Here is a 16075-nt window from a genome sequence, read left to right on the forward strand (position 1 = left end):
TATTTTTAATAGGGGCGCCTGGGTGGCGCAGTCGGTTAAGCGTCCGACTTCAGCCAGGTCACGATCTCGCGGTCCGGGAGTTCGAGCCCCGCGTCGGGCTCTGGGCTGATGGCTCGGAGCCTGGAGCCTGTTTCCGATTCTGTGTCTCCCTCTCTCTCTGCCCCTCCCCTGTTCATGCTCTGTCTCTCTCTGTCCCAAAAATAAATAAACGTTGAAAAAAAATTTTTTTTAATAAAAAAAATATATATTTTTAATAAAAAAAAATAAAGCTCAACAAATCTCTGATTTAGAAAATCCACTTCAGCAATAAGCTGTATGCTCCAGTGAAGAGGTAGAAGGCTAATCATTTCATATCCCAAGTCCTTGATACTAAGTGAAATGACAGCAATTATAGATGTGACCTCATTTTTTAAAAGAATGTTCTTCAGCTTCATTGAGGTGTAATTGACAGATAAAATTGTAAGATATGTAAAGTGTACAATGTACACATACATAATGAAAGACTGATTTCATCTAATTTTTTTTAATGTTTATATATTTTTGACAGAGAGAGAAAGAGTGTGAGCTGGAAAAGGGCAGAAAGAGGGGGAGACACAGAATCTGAAGCAGGCTCCAGGCTCTGAGCTGTCAGTACAGAGCTCAACGCGGAGCTTGAACTCATGAACTGTGAGATCATGACCTGAGCCGAAGTCGAATGCTTAGCCGACTGAGCCACCCAGGTGCCCCTGTAAAGGCATATTTGATGTAGAATGACAGCGGTGACTACCAGAGTAACCGCTCAGAAGTGAGTTGAATAGTGTCCCCCCAAAATTCACATTCACCCTAAACTTCAGAATGTGACCTTATTTGGAAACAGGATCTTAGCAGATGAAGTTGGTTGAGGAGCTTGAGATGAAATCATCCCCGATTTAGGGTGAGCCCTAACCCCAGTAACTGATGTCCCTACAAAAAGAGGAGAGACACGCCGAGAGAAAAAAAAAAAAAACACCTTGTAAAAGCAAGGGTAGAGATCGGAGTAGTACTGTCACAAGCCAAGGAACACCAGGAGCCAAAAGAGGCAAGGAAGGATTCTCCCCAAGAGCTTTCGGAGAGAGCATGGCTCTGTCGGCACTTTGATTTCAGACTTCCCGCCTGTACAACTGTGGTTGTTTTAAGCCACCGGGTCTCTGGTGATGTGTTACAGCAGACTTAGTAAACTAATACAGAGAAGTAAGGGCGTACGTCAATATGTATCGGAATTACTAAAAGGCATTTCTTCAGCTTGGCACTGCCCCGGGGTCTCTCCCCTTCCATAACACAGGTGGACACAGATGTAAAGGCAGAAACAAAGGCTATAGACTGAGACCAGCTAGCAAAGAAAAGGAGAGACCCTTCAGATGGGAAAGGAAGTTCTGAGGAACCTCCATCTTTCAGGTTCCTCCAGTCCTGAGTACCGGCATTGGGAGGGTCATGTAATAATAAACTGCCGCTTTTTTTTTTTACTGTCGAGGCAGCACCAGCAGCCATAAAGCAGGCATCTTTCCATGAATGTCAAGTCTAGGGTGACACTTGTCTGATGCGGGTCCTCCTGGAGGTGCTTGCTGCCCGACTCAGCGCCAACAAAAACTGCCACCACCCACCTTATAGGAATAACTCGCCACCGAAGGTTGTAGAAACGCAGTCCACCAACATTAAGAGTGGGCACTCTAACAGCACAAGAAGGAAGGGTGGTGACGTGAAGGGGAAGCCTTGCCCCCCACCCACCCCTAAAACACTAGATGTAAACAGTGTCAGTGTAGAAATGCCCTCTGCCCCTATTACTTAAAATCCAAATGCAAAAACCATAAAGGGAAGATGTGATAAAGCTGACTCTACACAAATATCAAAATACATTGCAAACAAAATTTAAAAGCAAGTGACAAACTGGAGGAAATATTTATAACATATACCACAGACCAAGTTTTCGCATGCCAGACCTGAGCTTCACAGAACATCAAAAGTTCTACAAAGATGAACACAAGTGAAAAATGGGCAAAGGGCAGGAAAAGGCAAATCACAAAGTAAGTACAAATGGTTACTAAAAATATGAAAAAAAAAGTGTCCTTCCTAGCAACCAAAGATGTGAATAAAATCAAAATAAAGTGTCAACTTAAAATGCGCAAACGTTTTTTAAAGAAATTAAATTTAAAAGATTCTCCCCATGGGCGCCTGGGTGACTCAGTTAAGCGACTGATTCTTGATTTCGGCTCAGGTCACAATTTCATGGTTTATGAGTTCGAGCCCCACGTCGGGCTCTGTTCAGACCCCCTCTGTCCCTCCCTTGCTCACACTCTTTCCCTATCTCAAAATAAATAAACTTAAAAATAAATAAATAAGCTTAGGAAAAGATGATTCCCAACGTGGGTTAAGGATTGGAGACATTTGCCTGGAAGGCAAACTTTCATACACCTTTGAAAAGCCTCAAAGTGGGCATATCCTTTGATCCTTCAATTTCACATGTAGGAATTTGTTCTAAGGAGTCAGGAGTGACCTCTGTTAACCTTAAAAACAAAACTGTCAGGGGGTGCCTGGGTAGCTCAGTAGGTTAAGCATCCAACTTCGGCTCAGGTCATGTTCTCAGGGTGTGTAGGTTCAAACCCAGCGTTGGCCTCTGGGAGGACAGCTCAGAGCCTGGAGCCTGCTTCAGGTTCTATCTCTCCCTCGCTCTCTGCCCCTCCCCCACTAGCGCTCTGTCTCTCTCTCAAAAAATAAATAAACATTAAAATAAAGTAAAATAAAATAAAACTGTCAGTTATCTTACCAGCAAATGGGTTTATTCGGGAATAACAGAGAATTGCAACTTGGGACATCTGAACGATGGCAAAACCTTAGGCAAGTCCAACAAACAGGAGAGGAACGGTATTTTATGGAGAAGGAAAAAGTTGAGAATGGCTCAAAAGTACATCCAGGAAAGCAAGAGTTCAGGGTGAGGACCGATTCTCGTTGACTGAGTTGCAGGAGTGGCCAATTTCTTGCCGGAGACGCAGTGCACATCTTCGCTGTTGGGGCTGGAATCGATCATTCTTTCCTGTGGACAGTCTTCTGTGGGAGCCTGTAATTAATTGAGCTGAGTAAGGGCTTCCCCCTCCAGTCTCAGAGCTACTTTCGTGAGATTTCCCTTTAATTGTCACACCTCAAAGATTCAATTACGTGGATACTAAACATGCCATTAATACAATGAGGATAAAGGGAAGAAAAAAAATGTTCGTTAACTCTGCCTATGCAGTCATTTAAAATTCCTAGGTTATCATTAAAAATCACCTGCAATTCCATCATCTAGGTGATTTTAAATTTTTCTTCGTACTTTGTTGTATGTTCTAAATTCTCTACAACAAACGCATTATTTGGGGATCCGATTTTCTTTTTACCATAGAAATCTATCTTTGTGAAGAGAGGTTGGGGTGCCTGGGTGGCTCAGTCAGTTAAGCGTCTGACTTTGGCTCAGGTCACAATCTCATGGTTCATGGGTTCGAGCCCCACATCAGGCTCTGTGGTGACAGCTCAGAGCCTGGAGCCTGCTTTGCAATGTGTGACTCCCTCTCTCTGCCTCTCCCCCACTCTTGCTCTGTCTCTGTACCTCAAAAAATAAATAAATGTTAAAAAAGAGAGAGAGAGAGAGAGAGAGAGAGAGAGAGAGAGAGAGAAAGAGAGAGAGGTTAACAGGAGCTCTCTGGTCTCTGTCCACTCCCTTTCCAGACAGGGACGACGACTCCACGCCCGCCTGCCTGGGCTCACCCCCTTCCCGGGGAACCCAGCGTCTACACCCGCCTGGCAGGGTCCACTCTTTCCCAACCTGCCCGCATCCAACTTGGAGCGCCCGGCTCGGGGTCCACGCACCGCGCAGGCGTGGGAACCACATACGCGCAGGGGACTCGGATTCAAAACACCGGTACAGGGGCGAGCGCAACCGAGAGCGTGAAGGAACGGCGGGCCCGCCGCGGGACCGGTTCGCCAGCCCCAGACGCGGCCAGGGCGAAGGTGGAGGGCCCCGGGCGCACAGGTGGGCAGGCGAGAGGCTACTTGGCAGGCTTCTCTACGCTCCGCTCAGCAGTGCGCAAGCGCGTGGACCTCGCGGCGCCCGCGGCCCTATCCCGCGGCTCAGCCAGTCCCAGGAGGCCTCGCGCGCGGGTTTCCGAGGCGACGCGCGGGAGTCGGGGGGCCGCGGGAGCCGCGCGGAGCAGGTAACTGCCCTGTCCAGTCCCAGCCAGGTCCCCCTGTTCAAGCCTCCGGGCCCTCCGGTGCCGCCGGTCACTCAGCCCTGGCCCCTTGCTCAGCCAGGGCCAAGCAGCCTCGCTCTCGTTAGTAACGTAGCCGGGCCGCCGGCCGCCTCCTCCCGCAGAGCGCCGCCTGGTGAAGAGCCGGCGTCGGCGTGCCCTCCCAGCCGGGGTAGGGGGCCTAGACTCTCGCCCGCCCACGCCGCGCCCCCATTCCTTGTCCCCCCGACTGCGGGCCCGCCACGCGGACTGGCCGCCCGGGGGCATTGGGGCAGGGGCGGCCCCAACCGACCGGCCCTCGTAGCGCCAGGCGCCAGGGAAAGGGGCCGGGTCGTGTCTGCCACCCACCCCCCACCCCCACCCCCACCCCCGTAGCGGTAGCGCGGGGCCGCGTTCACCCCTCATCCCCGAGCTGCAGGCCTTCGCCGGATGCTTTTTTGCTGTCTGAAACTGATGCCTGCAGGTTCGTGTCTACCTTCCTGCTTTAGTTCCCCGCCCCTCCCACACCGGTCTAACCTCAGCGCTGACGTTTCCTTATCCTCAGCCCGTGGAAATGGGAATTCTTTGAAATTTCCGCAGTGTGTGTCCCTCACTCGCTCAGCCTTGGAGCTCTTTGTCCAGTTTCCCCTCGGCGCTTTAACATTTCATTGCTACGCTTGTGCCAACAGGTGACTTTTTGAGGATGGGGTTTTCCACTGCTGAACATGACCTTGAACCTATGTTCTATCTACACTGGCTCCCTACACGAATCCATCCAGTGTCAGGCTCAAATCCTATCTAAATGCCAATGAGCCCCAAAAGTATCTATCTCCAGCCCTGACCTAACACTGAACTTGAGACCCGTGTACTCAACTGCCTGCCTGCGTCTGTACTTGGGTGATGTCTAAGGCACCCCCGACAGTCCCTCACACCTGGTCTTCCCACACTTTTACCCACCCCATTACTGGAAACCAGTAACGTCTTTCTCCTTCCTACGTTCAGTCTGTCAACACATCCTTCATAATGTACTCTGAATAGGTGACACAATCCTGTCTTTTCTTCAAACCCCCAGTATCATAACCCAGGTCCAGGCCACCATCCTCTGGTGCCTGGATTATTTCAGTAGCCTCTTTTTTTTTTTTTTTTTTTTTTTTTTTTTTTTTTTAGCGTTTATTTATTTTTGAGACAGAGAGAGACAGAGCATGAACAGCAGAGGGGCAGAGAGAGAGGGAGACACAGAATCTGGAACAGGCTGCAGGCTCTGAGCAGTCAGCACAGAGCCTGACGCGGGGCTCGAACTCACGGGCTGTGAGATCATGACCTGAGCCGAAGTCGGACGCTTAACCGACCAAGCCACCCAGGCACCCCTCAGTAGCCTCTTAATTGGTCTCTGTGCTTATGTGTGCCCTCCCTCCCTTGCATGTAGACAGTCTTACCTTTTTTCTGTTGTTTCAAGTGAATAAGGCTTTCTTTTAAAGATAGGAATTTCATAGTTTCCATAGATGAAAATAATTTTTAATACGTATTTTGAAGATTTCAACTTTTATTTTTTTTTTAATTTTTTTTTTCAACGTTTATTTATTTTTGGGACAGAGAGAGACAGAGCATGAACGGGGGAGGGGCAGAGAGAGAGGGAGACACAGAATTGGAAACAGGCTCCAGGCTCTGAGCCATCAGCCCAGAGCCTGACGCGGGGCTTGAACTCACGGACCGCGAGATCGTGACCTGGCTGAAGTCGGACGCTTAACCGACTGCGCCACCCAGGCGCCCCTGAAGATTTCAACTTTTAAACCAGGTAGCCAAAGCTACATAAACACCTAACTATTAACAAGCTAAAAATCGAAAGATGCCCCTCAGCTTTCTTGGGTACCTGAGTGTGTCCCTGGATTGAACTTTGACAAGAACTTTAAAACTGGCTGTACAGAAGAGTAAAAAAAAAAAAATCCAGAGCTTCCTTTTAAGTGAGAAAAAGAAGCCATGTAGGAATTTAGGCTCTGTTTATTCCCTTCTCTTTCATCTTTGTTTTTTTAGAGAAGCACCAAAAGAGGTGAATTGAAATGGAGATCAATGATCATCCCAGTGCTGGTCATGTTGGTAGTGAGTGCCTGGGCACTGGTATTCCAGTCCATCAGGCACAGAGTGATGCAGCGATTGATAGGACAGGTCCTTGCCCTCGGGGAGCTCCTGGCCCCCACGCACCTGTACCCTGGCAGTCGTAAACCCCCAGGCCCCACTTTTTCTTTTTCCACCAAGGGAAGCTCCAGTTGGCCAAAGTAGCAGGGTAGGGTTGCTGCTACTCATGGAGGGTCCACACGATATTGCCGATCGGAAACCTCAACTTTGACCTCACACCTCCCCCTCTTGCCGTCACTTCTTGTCTGATGGGAAATCTCCTCAAGCTCCAGCCACCACAACTGCAAGCCTTACCTACATCTATGTGCACATCGTCCGTCCTATCCCCGGCCACCCTCCCTGTGCCCTGGATCCCACCCTCACCTGCTTGTCCGAAACCTACGCTCTCACTATCAGCTGTCACCTGTTGTGTCTCAACTGGCTCTTGCCCTTGGCTTTTAAACATGCTCCAGTCTCCCATCCCGGAAGAGAGAAAAAAATCTCCCTTGACCCCCGTTCCCTTTCGTTTTCAGCTATTGCCCAAGGTCTCATTCCCTTCGCAGGCAAACTTGTTTAAAGAATTGCCACCTTCCGTGTATCCATGCCTTGCGTCTCATTCCTTAGCCCGCTCTAGTCTGCCCTCCACCCTCATCTCCACGTACCAGAACAAAAGCCACTGATCCGACATTGCCAGGCCTCTTCTTGCTCGGCCTCCGGCAGCATTCGCATTTGACACTGTTGCTCCCGGTTCTTGAAGCACTGTCTTCCCTTGGCTTCTTCGCCCCAAACACCACCACCACCCCCCCCCCTGCTTCTCCCGCTACCGTGCTGGCTCGCCCTCTTCTCAGGGGCTCCTTGGTCTTGCAGTTCCTCAGAGCTCAGTCTGTTCTCGTCGCATTCTCTCCCGTGCCCCCCATAATCCGAGATTGGGCACAAATCTATGCACACCATCTATGTGAATCCCCATCCATGTGGACTCCCAACTTCATCCCTCCAGCTGGGCCCTCTGAGCTGACCCATATGTCCAGCGAGCGGAATGGCCTTTCCTCTTAATACATCTCCGACACCAGCTCCACGTGCCCAAGACCAGTCTCCCACCACCCCTCCCAGCCGGGGCCTCTCGCATTGGCAGCAAGGATTCCTCCTCGGCCTTTTCGCTCCCCCAGCATCCGGCAGGTCACCAAGCCCTGGTGACACTGTCTCCCGTGCATCTTTCACTTCTCAGTCACCATTGGCACCTTAGCCCAAGCTGCCACCTTCTTTCTCCAGCCTTCCGGAATCCTCTCCTCTGGCTTCTGTCTCTTCTGCACTCCACACTGCAGCAGGAGTGACCGTCAGAAAGCAGAGCAAATGATGGCATTCTTCCCCAGCCTCCCGCTTTTTCTCCCTGCTAGCTTCTCATTGCTCTTGGATTAGTGACCCAAATCATACACCTGCCCTCCTGTGAGCCTGCAGCGGCTCACCCCCACCGACCTCGGGAGGCTCTGGGACCACTGGGACCCAGCCAATGGGCCTCGTCCGCCCACCAGGCCTTGAAAGTGTCTACTCTCTCTATCCAGTGTACTTCCCTCCTACCCTCCATTCCTTTTTGCGTGGGTAGCCCCCACCGGCCTGTCTTAGCTCGGATGGTCCTTCTCTAGAACCTCCATGGTCACTGTCCAGGTCAGGTTTCTCTGTCAGTCATGTAGCTTCAGAGAGTTGTCTCTTTCCTCTAAAACATTTACAACAGTCACTATTGTGATTATTTTATTGCCAGCATGAAAGCCCCATGAAAAGAGAAACATCTCCGTTTGCGTTCATTACATCCCCCACACCTCATACAGTCCCTGGTGCACAGAAAGCTCCCAAATCTGTGTTGAAAGAATGAATGAATTGAACATTTTACTGTGTGAGATATATCAAATGTAGGGTATTTTAGTACGATTTATTAAAATAGAAGGACAATTCTAGGAAAAAATTGCCAGGTCAACACTGAAAATTAGAAGGAAATGTGGCCGTGGCCAGGAGGGGGAGCTGCAGATGCACACTTCCAGAAAAGTAGCCCTAAACCCACATTTGGTTTCTTGGCGTCAGGCGGTGAACTGCATTAGCCACCACTTGGTGGGAGCAGAGAGGCCCGGTTCCTCCTTTTTCATCCCAAAGGCACTTCTTGGGGACACTCGGTCTGGGAATGAATTCAAAGTTTTTGTCAAAAAATAAATAACATCAAGTTGTAAAATGACCAAAACCTACATCGCTTGTCTATAACCAGCCAAACGCTGAACATGACACATTTTCACATTATCAAGGCTTGAAATTTCTGATAGATGTACATATGTTTAATTTACAGATTTTTCACGCTGGACTGGATCTTAGACGTTACTGAGAACAGTGAGCTAACTTTAGACCTTAGACAGTTGACATCAAGCAGCCAGCTGTACTGGAAGGCCTGCTACTGTCATTCAGATGCCTTTTCTTTAGAGCAAACACCCTCTCTTCTGAATCAGTGCTAATTCTTTTTTTTTTTTAATTTTTTTAATGTTTATTTTTGACAGAGAGAGAGAGAGACAGAGCATAAGTGGGGGAGGGGCCGTGAGAGAGGGGGACACAGAATCCGAAACAGGCTCCAGGCTCTGAGCGGTCAGCACAGAGCCCAATGCGGAGCTCGAACTCACGGACCACAAGATCATGACCTGAGCCAAAGTCGGACGCTCAACCGCCTGAGCCACCCGGGTGCCCCTCATCTATTTTCTAAGTCATCTTAATTTGCATATAGAAAAGATTGATTTTTATATCCACTTAACTACAGTTTTATTAAATATTCTTTAGAGTGTTTTTAGAGTTTTCTAAGTATACAGTCATGTCGTCTGCACATGATAATAATTTGCACAGTATATAATTGGGCTTTTCTTTCCTAATGTTTATTCCTCTTATTTCTCACATCTAATTTCATTGCCTGCTGCCTCCAAGACAGTATTCATTCGCAGAAGTGATAGTGGGCATCCTTATCTTAGTCCTTGCGGGAGGGTACGTTCATGTTTCACTAGTAAGCATGAGGCTGGCTTTTGAGTTTGAGACATCTATTTGTTTACCGTATTGGAAAAGCGTTCATTTAAAGGGCACTTAGGGCATTTTAAGTTGAGTCAGCAGCAGTGCAAAGCTTGTCAGGAGTAATGGGCATGGAGACAGGAATTGAGGGAGCTAAGAAAGAAGCACTCTCACCATTAATTTACTTAATCAATATTTATTGAACACTTATGTTTCCCTGGGAACTCCTCTGGGCACTGGGGCTGCAGCAGTAGACACAACAGTCAACATACTGTAATCAAGAAGCACATGTCAGTGGGGAAGTCAGGCAACGGATAAGCTAAAGGAGAATAATACAGATTGTGTCAGATAATGATCGCTGCTACAGGGAAAAGTAAAGTGGGAAAGGAAGTAGCGAGTGCTGAGAATGGATCAGAAAAGAGGGAAAACTTGAACGTCAGCTATTGTTTTCCATAAAGCAGGACTGGTTAGGAATACAGTTACCTCCCCACACGATAATTTGGGGTGGGAAACCTAGTTGTAACCTTTGAAAACTAAATCATTCTCCTGAATGCGTTACAGCTTCACTACAGAATATTTACTTTAAGAATTGGGATTTTCTGGGGGCGCCTGGGTGGCTCAGTCGGTTATACGGCCGACTTCAGCTCAGGTCATGATCTCGCGGTCCGTGAGTTCAAGCCCCACGTCAGGCTCTGTGCTGACCGCTCAGAGCCTGGAGCCTGTTTCAGATTCTGTGTCTCCTTCTCTCTCTGACCCTCCCCCATTCATGCTCTGTCTCTCTCTATGTCTCAAAAATAAATAAACGTTAAAAAAAATTTAAAAAAAGAATTGGGATTTTCTGGTTGTAGTAATAGCCAAGAATGTAGGAATTTGTGAGACGGTTGAAGAGCAAGTTGCGATATATAACACCATGTCTGGAATATCAGTGCTTCTAAATTAAGATCCAGTGCCCACCAGTAGTACCAGGAGAGTCTTCCTTTCCTTATTTTTGTTGTTTGCAGATAAGTAACAGGTAACCCAAAAACTTTGGTTACTCATGTTCAACTTTGTACTGGAGAGAAAGAACAGGCAGGTTGAGCCACACAACCTTTTGTTCTACCCACAACATTTTCAGAGGCGCTGCCCTGTTGTGGCTCCTTCGAATCCCATTTCCTGATCAACTGCAAAGAGCTGATTCACTTTGATAAGAAGCCTTAGTGTGTGGAGTAGACAGCAATCCATATACAAAGGAGTAGATATAAATTAATCAATACCGATTCAAAACTTGTAACTGATTCTTCTCATATAAATGTTCACTTGTGACATCTTGACATTTTCCTTTTGTAATGTTATTCTAGGTTTTTTGAAGTATATTCTTTCCTTAAAAAGAGACCAAAACATGTCAAAAACTACTACCCTGGAGACCTCCTAAATACTGTGGTGTGAAGGACCGTCCACTCAGAATGTATAGTTAATCGTCATACATCTTAGGAACGTTTGATGAAGGACAGCAGGTATGCGTTAATTCATTTTAAAACATTTTGGCATATTTTTTTGTCTGCTTTGTCGCAAAAGCAGATTGAAGACAACTACCCACAAAAAATGTAGTTTTCAAATGATTCAAATGTGCATCTTGATCTTGAACATTTTTCTTTCCAATTCTGTAATTAAAAGAACATGATATACAAATTTATTGTTGTTCTGGGCAGCCATGCCTTTACGTGGCGCGTTCCAGGAAAGCATAGCATCAGTTGGGTTACATTCTCTCCATTCAAGCCGTGTTTTTGATTGTAAGTTTTGTTCCTGAGTCATAACAGCAAAGAAACTACTATCAACCCTGTCATGATAGAAACATGTGCAATTATGCTTCAAGAGCAATAAAACAGGAACTTTTTTTTAATGTTTATTTATTTTTGAGAGGGGCAGAGAGACAGGGAGACACAGAATCTGACGCAGGATCCAGGCCCTGAGCTGTCAGCACAGAGCCTGATGTGGGGCTCGAACCCACAAACTGTGAGATCATGACCTGAGCCAAAGTTGGACCCTTAAACGACTGAGCCACCCAGGTGCCCCAAACAGGAACTTTTATACTGTAAACACTAGTGTTCAAAATATAAATCTTGCCAAAATCTGAACTATACACCACCATAAACTCAGTATATCAAAAATTAGTATGCTCGCTCTATAGTAAGAATAATAACATAATTACTAACGGGTTATTTTTAAATCCTTGAAGGCAGAAGTTTGCTTTCTTCATAACCCCAGTGCCTAGTAGACACTAAGTAAACGTTCTTTGATTGGACATTTTCATTAATTAAGTGGTCAACAAACTCAGAAGAACATTAGATGGTTGGCCTAAGACTTTGATTTTTCAATAATGCACCACATAATCAGAAATCCATGTGTGGAGCCTACATACATTTTTTAATTAATAACAATGAGGTAAGACCAGTTATATTAATACAAAGACACACAGAAACAGTTTCATCAACTTAAAAGGGTATTTATGGACCTGATACTAGTCACCAAGCCACCTATCTTTAACAGATCAGTGAGAAAACTGGTATTTAACAGACTGAATATTCCAGAGAGCTGCTTGATATATGCATTCATGGTACATCTCATTGCCGACCAGTAATATCCAAAAATACAGTTCATTTGACATTGTTGATGAGACTTCTCAGAATCCGTTTCATGAAAAAGAATGGAATTACCACAGGTGAACCCAAATAGGCCCAAATTTGGGTCCTACAGATAGAAATTATAGAACAGTTCTGGGGTCCTGAGACTTCCAAAATTCTAAGAATGTTCTGTGTCCTTAGTGGGTGTAATTTATGTTAAGCTCAAGTAATTCTTCTGGTAACTGAACCATCCTGAGAAGACATGTCTGAGTGTATTAATTATCTATGCCTGTGTAACAAATGACCCAAAAAACTTAACAGCTTAAAACAATAGTGTGGTTGGCCACCACTCCAAAAAATTATTTTAAGATCATGATTTGATTAAAATTAATGGATTAGAGATAGAGAAAATATGGCATTATATAGATTTTTTTCAGAATCAAGTAAACATTCTAGAAAGCATCTGTTCACCTAAATAAGATATTTAGCATTAAATCCTATTCTCCCGTGTTCTACAAGATCACTGTTGATTTTGAAACCTCCTAAAGTAGATTGACACAGAAGTTTTCTGTCTATTATAAGTCTGTCCCCAATTTCAAATGAACACTTACTGGATGGAAAAACAACGACAAACATTTATTATTCTCTGGGTCAGGAATCTGGGCATAGCTGGGTTCCTTGGCTCAGGATGTCTCTTAAGGCTGTAGTCAACACGTCAGTTTGGGCTGTAGTAATCCCCAGACTCACCTGGGGGTAGTTCCAGGCTTCCAAACTCACTCCAGCAGTTGGTGGTAGGATTCTGTTTTTCACAGCCTGTTCAACTGAGGGTCTCAGTTCCTCCCTGGCCGTTGGCCTGAGGCCTTAGTTTCTTGTCATGTGTACTTCTCCATGGGTCTGCTTACAACATAGCAGTTGGCTTCCATCAATGTGAGCAAGTGAGAGAAAAAGAGAAGGTGATGACAGAAATCAAAGCCTTTTAGTTAATCTCATCTTGAAAGTGACATCTGAGTCACACCGTAGGGAAGGGGATCACACAAGGACATGAGTCCCAGGAAGTGGGAGTCTGTGGGAGCCATCTGAGAAGCTACCACTCACACTGAGCACATTCCAAAGACAGCCTCAGAAAGGTAGATGAGGACTCCCTTCTTCATCCCAGGAGCCACTGGCATGCTCCAGGGCTCTCTAGGGAAAGAAAAGTGACAATGTAGAGGAATCACCTGGTGGTTTCCCCAGCTGACTGAAGGTCTACAGTTAGGTGATTGTTACCATTCAGTAGACGACAAAAGGGATGCGGCCTCTGCCCCTTGACAACCAGCAAAGAAGCCTCCTAGTCTTCCAGATAGTGCCTGACTACCCTTTCCTAAAACCAGCATAGTACAGACAGAATCTAAGGGAGCCCAAAGTGGTTCTTACAGAAAGATTCAGGAATAGAACTGGTTTGGGAAATTAAAGCATTGTTTCTGTGTTCTAGCATGTAGTGCCTGCTTGATGAGGCAGATGTCCACTTCCTGAGCTGGGAGGCGAAAGGGTTTCCCTGGTGAATATTCCCTAGACTTTCAGCAGGAGCCCCAAATGGACTTCCCTCATATCCTAACTTTCTCTGCTTCTCCCTTTTATTTATTCCCCCTCTCTCGATAACCTCTCTCTTCCCACTTTTCCCTCAAGATTTGCCTTACTTCCCTAGATAAATAATGAATGGAAGGGAACTTCCTCAGTCTAATAAAGGAAAAACCTACAACTAACATCACACTTAATGGTGAAAGACTGGACAGTCTCCTTCTCAGCTCCAAGGCAAGACAAGGACGTCAACTCTAGCAACGCTTCTGTCCAGCATTGTACTGGAGATTCTGCCAACCAGTCCGGCAAGAAAAAGAAATGAAAGGGTCCATATTAGAAAAGGAGAATTCAGCCCTCTTTATTTACAGATGACATCATCATCTGTGATGAAATCTATAAAACAGCTACCAGAACCAATGATCAAGTTTACAGGATATGACATCAATACACGAGCATCAATTGTTTTTCTATATACTAGCAGCAAACAATTGGAAATTGACATTAAAAGATAATACTACTTAACAACACCTGTATAATAGCAGTTATCAAAAATATGAAATAGTTAGGGATAAATCTGAAAAAAAATATGTAAGAGATCTATGCACTACAAACTACAGAAGATGGCCTAACAAACCAGAGCTGTTTTTGTCAGGGTGTCAGTTCTCCATGAATTTATCTGTAGACTCACAATCACAATGACAATTCCATGAGGTTTATCTGAGGGAACTGACAAGCTGATTCTAACATTCTCATGGAAACTCAGAGAACCTAAATAAAATGGCCAAACAACTTTGAAAAGAAAGAAGAGAGTTGGAGAACTAATGCTATTCCATTTTAAGATTAATTATAGGAGTGCCTGGGTGGCTCAGTCGGTGAAGCATCTGACTTCGGCTCAGGTCATGATCTCATGGTTCATGAGTTTGAGCCCCGCATCAGGCTCAGTACTGACAGCTCATAGCCTGGAGCCTGCTTCGGCTTCTGTGTCTCCCTCTCTGTCCCTCCCCACTCGCACTCTGTCTCGCTCTCAAAAGTAAACATTAAAAAAAATAATAATTTTTAAAAAGATTAATTATAGAGCTGCAGTAACAAGAAAGGTGTGTAAAGTGTCAATGTAAAGATAGAGAACTAGGTGAGCAGAGCCAGAGAGAGCTCAGAAATAGACTCACACACGGCATCTCAGTTATAAAGGTACAAAGGCAATTCAGTGCAAAAAGTGTTGGTCTTTTCAAGAAACGGTGCTGGAACAATTGATGTCCTTATTTTATTTTATCTTATTTATTTATTTATTTTTTAACATTTATTTATTTTTGAGAGAGAGAGACGAAGTGCGAGCAGGGGAGGGGCAGAGAGAGGGAGACACAGAATCCAAAGCAAGCTCCAGGCTCTGAGCTGTCAGCACAGAACCCGACACGGGGCTTGAACTCATGGATTGCGAGATCATGACCTGAGCCGAAGTCAGACACTTCGCCGACTGAGCCCCTAAATATCCTTATTTAAAAAAAAACAAAAAACAAAAAAAAAAACTCTGGTCAATTTCTGACCCATGATAATTAATTCAAAATGGATCAAAGCAAAACAAAATTATAAAATTTCTGGGAGAAAATCTTTGTGGCCTCGGGCTATGTAAAATGTGTTAGATGCAATACCAGAAGAATCAGTAAAAGAACAAATTGGTAATTTGGGCTTCATCAAAATTAAAAACATCTGCAGACACTTTTAGAGGAATGAAAACACAAGCCACAGGCTAGGAGAAAATATTTACAAACATGTATCCAGTAACAGACTTATGTCCAGAGTATAAAAGAGCTCTGAAAACACAGCCATAAGAAAACCAACAATCCAATTTACAAATGGACAGAAGATTTGAACAGATACTTCATCGCCCCATCCCCCCAAAAAAGAAGACCCAAGGATGGCAAATGGGCGCGTGAAAAGATGTTCAATATTATCTGTCATTTGGGAAATGCAAACTAAAGCCATATAGGGTATCCCTAAACAGACCTATTAGGTTTTTATTTTATTTTATTTTTTTTCTAAATAAAACTAAAAAGAGTGCCCATATCAAGTGTTAGCAGGAATGTGGAGCAGCGGGAGCTCATGCACCGCTGGCCAGAACGCCAAATGGTGCAGCTACTGTGGAGAACAGTCTGGCAGCTTCTTAAGAAGTTAAACATGCACTCACCATACAGTCCAGCCAACCCACACCTAGGTATTTACCCGCCAAAAAAAGAAATCCTATGTCCATACATAGGACCCGGGTATGAATGCCCATAGCTGTTTTATTTGTAATGGCCCAACAGTGAAGATAGCTGAAAAGTCCATCAGCAGGTGAACGAACAAACAAATTGTGGTGTGGTCACACAATTGGATACTAACCGCAGATGAGATTGGGGGGGGGGGGGCGGGTGGGGATGAACTGCTGATATACACAGTAACTTGGATGAATCTCAAGATCATTATGCTGAGCGAAGAAGCCAAGCCAAACAAAAGTGCATACTGTATGACTCCATTTATAGAAAGCTGTAGAAGATGCAAACCTAGAGTGACAAAACAGTCAGTGGTCATGTG

The 16075-nt window shown here is 45.4% G+C and overlaps 1 protein-coding gene across 5 annotated transcripts in view; it reads left to right on the plus strand.

The window, feature by feature from the left end:
- Positions 1–4115: 4115 nt before the first annotated feature.
- The window catches only part of LCA5L (lebercilin LCA5 like), a 48266-nt gene continuing 36306 nt past the window's right edge, over positions 4116–16075 (plus strand). For 4 of the 5 annotated variants that reach the window (XR_006299290.1, XM_043593571.1, XM_043593573.1 and 1 more), the window contains exons 1-2: positions 4585–4695; positions 10688–10843. The gene's annotated coding sequence lies outside the window, so the exon portion shown is untranslated. Of the gene's footprint in view, positions 4200–4584; positions 4696–10687; positions 10844–16075 lie in introns of those variants that run through there. The other variant, XM_043593572.1, reaches the window with a different exon arrangement.

The sequence above is a fragment of the Prionailurus bengalensis genome, chromosome C2, assembly GCF_016509475.1.
Source record: "Prionailurus bengalensis isolate Pbe53 chromosome C2, Fcat_Pben_1.1_paternal_pri, whole genome shotgun sequence".
NCBI lineage: Eukaryota > Metazoa > Chordata > Mammalia > Carnivora > Felidae > Prionailurus > Prionailurus bengalensis.